A 5777-nucleotide genomic window follows, 5' to 3' on the forward strand; every position below is an offset into this window, starting at 1 on the left:
ACGGTGGTGTTTGAGTATATTCCGAACGAAAGCTTATATGAGCATCACTTGGTAACACATTTATATAGTAACTTCTGCAAGATTTGGGCATGTTATGTTTTCGTAATGTTCATGAGGGAAGGGAACAAGAACACTATCCAATTATATACCTCACGTAGTGTCTTAATTATGTCTCTCTTTCAGGATGAAGACGGGAACAAGATGTTAAATGAATACATTCGAGAGTATAAGATTGGTCCTGGTAGCTATGCCAAAGTGGTAAGTGTTTGTGGAATTACACTTTCCATTTCCTCAATGAGCTTACTTTTCTGAGCCCCTTCCTTGGTATTCATTACAGGGTCTTTACCAAAGTAGTGTTGATGGACGACATTATGCAATTAAGGTAAGGACACTTTTAGTGTTAGCATGCAAACCATTTTATCAAAGGCTCACCGAAAAATGCATGTCTGTACTGTTATCAAGATAAGAGCATTGCAGATGATTTATTAAAGTTATATCTTTTGATCTGCAGTCCTTTCATAGGTCTCACTTGCGAAAGCTTCAAGTTTCCCCATCTGAGACTGCCATGACGGATGTACTACGTGAGCTATATAATTGGATAGTGTTTTTGTGCAGCTGTTGACTGTGAAGATAATTCTTGAAAGGGACGATGAAGATGACGATGATAATTCCAATGGTAACCACCAGGAACCGAAAGAGAAGAAACACATTTTCAAACTCGAGGTAATCACTTTGTTGCTATCAAATATTGTCCCTTAAGAAAGTTTATTATTTATAAGAATTCAACACTTCTCTTTCTTTTTGATGCAGATACTAGCAGGAAATGCGAGAAAGGTGAGCGCTGTTCGGTTTGAAACGCTTAATATATTTTATGGTCTTACTGGAATCCCTTAGGGTTAATTGTTGATATATATCCAAAGGGACGGTCGATGAGCTTTCTCAGATGATGCACTTTGAGCAGTGTTTACACAGCGGCATTGTGGTCGTTCATGTTAATTCCAAAAATGATATTAAAGCTGGTAATGTTCTAATTTGAATTGGCTCACGTTCTTTAACATCCTTAAAAGCATAATTGGATTAAATAGTTCGCAATGCATGTTTATTTATGGCTGTGTAAGGATCTCCTATCTTCCAAACTGCATTACTAACAGGCTCTGCTTCTTTTATGCAGCGGGTTACACTACCAGAAATACTCTGTTTTCCTGCGGATTTACCTGCGGATTTTTGCTAAATTTCCGCAGGAAACACGTTTCCTGCGGATTTTCTCGCGGTTATTTGTTCCCAGCTAAAACCTTCGTGGGTAATATTTTCAGCAAGAAGTTCCGCAGGTAATTCCGCAGGTAAATCCGCAGGTAAATCCGCAGCTAATATGTGTCCAAATTAAAAAAAATTAATAAAATTTAATATATAATTGATAAATTGAGACTACATCTTTATTATGCATTTATTACCAGTGAAATAATAAATGACATACAAATGTTACCAAATCCGCTACAGCATTACCAACTTATTCTCCATTCTATTTATCAGAACTATGAAGAATGAGAAAAATTGCTAAGAAATTTCAACAGGAACATTTCTAAGTATATTGTTGCAATCTAAAACTCTTGCCACAATGTCCTATAAGCACTTTAGTCGGCATCCTTTCTTCTCATATGTGCCAGATATCTATCTGCTTCCGCTGAATTGCGTCAACCAGCGGCCCGGACTTCCTGCAGGATATTATACATTGAATTTAACACACAACAGGAAGGAAGCATACATGGCATGATTAATGGTAACAGAAAACCCATGTTATGTCTTTAGTTCATATACCATCCATTTATGACACTTCTAGCCAAAGAAAAAGTATAATCCAATTTTGAGCAACCAAATTAACTATGCAATACAATGCATCACTACATTAGATACTATAACAAATCTTGGTTCTTCTAGTTAATCCATATTCAAATTATTTAATTTAATCATACGAAATCACTGTAAACTCGGTTTTTGCGAACTGACTCCTTGCTCTTTTTATTTTTTTTTTAATTAATTTTTTTTTATTTTTTGCAAGAGTCGCCACCGACTTTTATTTTATCCAAAAAGGAAAGGCATAAAAGAACAGGAAAGACCTTTTGACAGATTTTGGGTTCGGGGGGTTGGTTATACAAAGGGAAGGTTTTAAGCACCCTTTGTATCCATGGTTATCCATGGGCTCTTAGTTTTGCTTAGATCACTTTTGCTCTTGTTTGATTTTTAAAATAAGCTCGGCAAGACATTAAGCCTTGTGCCTACATACCTCCTCGGTGCAATGGAGAAGTCAGAGCTAATGTAGTTCCGCTTTTAAAAAACGTTTGAAAAAAAACATAAACACGTTTACCATCGTCGGAGCGAATACTCAGCCATTGATCTTGATCATGAGAACAAATAGATTCTTTGCATCACAAATGAAAGAAGGGCTCCAACTCGGATGAAAATCAACGAGTATGACACTATCTCTTTCACGTGGAAAAGATTCCATTATATCAATCAATCTCAAAATCGTGGGGTATCTCAACTCACTACAACACTTAATCGTGTCTAAACTTTGAAAGAAAAGCCACTAAGGGCAAAAGGTATTTTATAAGAAAAGATTTTTAAAAGAGGTTTTACAAACATAAGAAGATTTTGGAAAAAGGGAGAAGATTTTGAAAATTTAAGAAGTGGGAGGAGATGAAGAGGCTATCCTAGTGCTTAAAATAAAAGTTTAAGGAGAGAATGATCTAACCAAAATAAGAAACCAACAGTTGGCCGACGCATTACCACTTGGGGATCCAGATGAACTTATTATCTTTAGCACCACTTTGCATTAAGCACATTAAAATTCTGATGAAAATCGGGCAGAGTAACGGCTGTTTTCGGGTAAAATTCTTATCTCAATGCCTTGGAATTAACCATCAAGGACTTTCAAGGAAATACCTGCATACACAAACAGACAACAATCCAATGCCAGACAGACAGAACAACCATAGAGTAATAACAGAATAGGGGTCCAGAGGCACTAAGTCCATAAGTCCAAATCTCCAAAATGCTAGGGATAGTAACCAGTAGTCCAAGAGAGAACCTTAAGCGTTTTTTAGATTTTTGTTGTTTATTAGTGTTTTATCATAAAAGTAAAGTATGGTCCAAGTGGACAAAAAGAAAATAACGGAAACATAAACAATGCGTCCAAATGGACAAAGAAAAAAAATAGCGGAAGCATAAATAATATGTCCAAATGGACAAAGAAAAAATAGCGGAAACATAAATAATATGTCCAAATGGACAAAGAAAAAATAGCGGAAACATAAATAATATGTCCAAATGGACAAAGAAAAAATAGCGGAAACATAAATAATATGTCCAAATGGACAAAGAGAAAATAGCGGAAACATAAATAATATATCCAAATGGACAAAGAAAAAATAGCGGAAACATAAATAATATGTCCAAATGGACAAAGAAAAAATAGCAGAAACATAAATAATATGTCCAAGTGGACAAAGAAAAAATAACAGAAACATAAATAATATGTCCAAATGGACAAAGGAAAAATAACAGAAATATAAATAATATGTCCAAATGGACAAAGGAAAAATAACAGAAATATAAATAATATGTCCAAGTGGACAAAGAAAAAATAACAGAAACATAAATAATATGTCCAAATGGACAAAGGAAAAATAACAGAAATATAAATAATATGTCCAAGTGGACAAAGGAAAAATAGCAGAAATATAAATAATATGTCCAAATGGACAAAGGAAAAATAGCAGAAATATAAATAATATGTCCAAGTGGACAAAGAAAAAAAATAACAGAAACATAAATAATATGTCCAAATGGACAAAGAAAAAATAGCAGAAACATAAATAATATGAATGATAAAATAAAGTATAAAGCAAGAAATATAAAGAACAATATAATAAAATGCGGAATTTAAAGTTAATTGTTAGATGTTAAAGATAACCATCTTGAAACTTGTCAAGTATGTTATCAAAGTTAGTAATAAAGATTGATGGTGAGTGAAGGATGTTCTCGGATTTAAATTCAATGGAACTTTATCAGAAGCTTGATAAAATCATAGCGACTACACGATAAAATTCCATAAGTCTTAAATCAACCGCATACAATTCTCTTCCATGTTTGATCTTTTTTTTATCCCAATTCAAGACAAAGAAAAAGATAAGAAATAATATCAAATAATAAATAAAAATAAATACAAAACAAATTAAGCTTAATATTTTTTTGTGATTTTCTTGGAATTGATTTTTAGTTAATTAACAAACTAATTAAACAAATAATTATACAAATAATTAAACTTAACAAAAAATATTCTTTTTTATGTCAAAAATTAGATTATAAAAATATAAACCTAAATCTAAAAGGAAAATATTTTTGGAGTTTTTTTGATTGGTTAAAAATAATTAAAAAGCAATATTTACATAATTACTAATTAATTAAGCAATATAAATTAATTATGAAAAGAAATAAAATATTTTTATGTTAAAAATTAAATAAACATTTTATCAACTTAAAACTAAAATTAAAACATTTTTTTTTTGAGAAATTGAAAATATGCATAAATATGGAGTTTTTAATTCATGAACTCCTAACACTACTACATATTAAAAATTACATTGTACTTACTCTATGATGTTCCAAGAGTGGAATAGAGTGATTGAAATTGATTGAAAGTGGCTATTTGAATGAGCCTTGATTTTTACAAGTTTCTTGAAACTTTTGAAAAATATAAAACTTATGCTATGCTTTTGGAGTGTGTTGTTATTCTTCTCTTGTTCCTCTCTTTTTTTCCCCTTCTTGAATGAAGAAAATGAAGTTCTATTTATAGGCAAAGAGTTTGATCTTGGAAGCCTTGCAAGTGGAAATTGTCATGATTGATTTTGTGGAAAAAATATGATAATGGAATATTTTCAATGAGTGTATTTCTTAACCATGGTTAAAACACTCAAGTATTATTCTCTTCAATCTTGCAATAATATATTTAAGCATCTTGAATTGGTCTTGATTGGCAACCATAAGCATCTTTGATAATATCTTTGAATTATCTCACTTTAATTAAACTTTAAATGAATAAAATTTAATTAAAATGAAATAAAAATGTCATGAATCATGGATGGGTCGTGGATGCCCTTTAAACATATGAGAATCAAGATTGAATCACAAAAGAATTGGCCTTTTTGAAAAAAAATCAAATTTTGGTCATTACTTGTTTCATGCATTTTTCCAAAAAAGGTCAACTTCATCAAGGCATATCTCCCTCAATTTTGATCCTATGAAAGTGTTCTTTAACTTTTTGGAAAGCCCAAGATGTCCTCTACAAGCCACTTTGGAAGCGTTTTTGCATTTGGAGAAGTTATGTTGATGATATGGGCTTTGACAAAAAACTGCTTTTTGTTGACTTTGAAAATGACCTGTAATGTTTTGGCTTATATCTCTTAGGCGGAAGCATTTCTTGACCTTGGTCCCAACATCAAAGTTGTAGAGAATTGAATTTCCTTGAGAATGAGCTTTGGTTGGAATTTTTCTGATAAATTATGAGAGAGTTATGGTCGGTCAAAGTTCAGTTGACTTTAAGGTAAAAAACTCTAATTTTGCAATTTTGAGTTTTGTCGATTTCTGAACTTTTCTTGATGAATTATGATCAACCATTGATCACATGATGAATCTTTTGACAAAATATGGATGTTGACCAAAAATTGCATTTTTGACTGTCTGTTGACTTTTTGGTCAAACTGGTCGTCTGTTGACTGTTT

The 5777-nt window shown here is 31.9% G+C and overlaps 1 long non-coding RNA gene across 1 annotated transcript; it reads left to right on the forward strand.

Annotated features, from left to right (window-relative positions):
* The first annotated feature begins 515 nt into the window (after positions 1-515).
* Positions 516-1019, forward strand: LOC131599157 (uncharacterized). Its single transcript, XR_009282599.1, has 3 exons — positions 516-723; positions 811-834; positions 921-1019. It is a non-coding gene; the product is annotated as an uncharacterized LOC131599157 (long non-coding RNA).
* The last annotated feature ends 4758 nt before the right edge of the window (positions 1020-5777 follow it).

Source organism: Vicia villosa, linkage group LG4 (assembly GCF_029867415.1).
Source record: "Vicia villosa cultivar HV-30 ecotype Madison, WI linkage group LG4, Vvil1.0, whole genome shotgun sequence".
NCBI classification, from domain to species: Eukaryota; Viridiplantae; Streptophyta; class Magnoliopsida; order Fabales; family Fabaceae; genus Vicia; species Vicia villosa.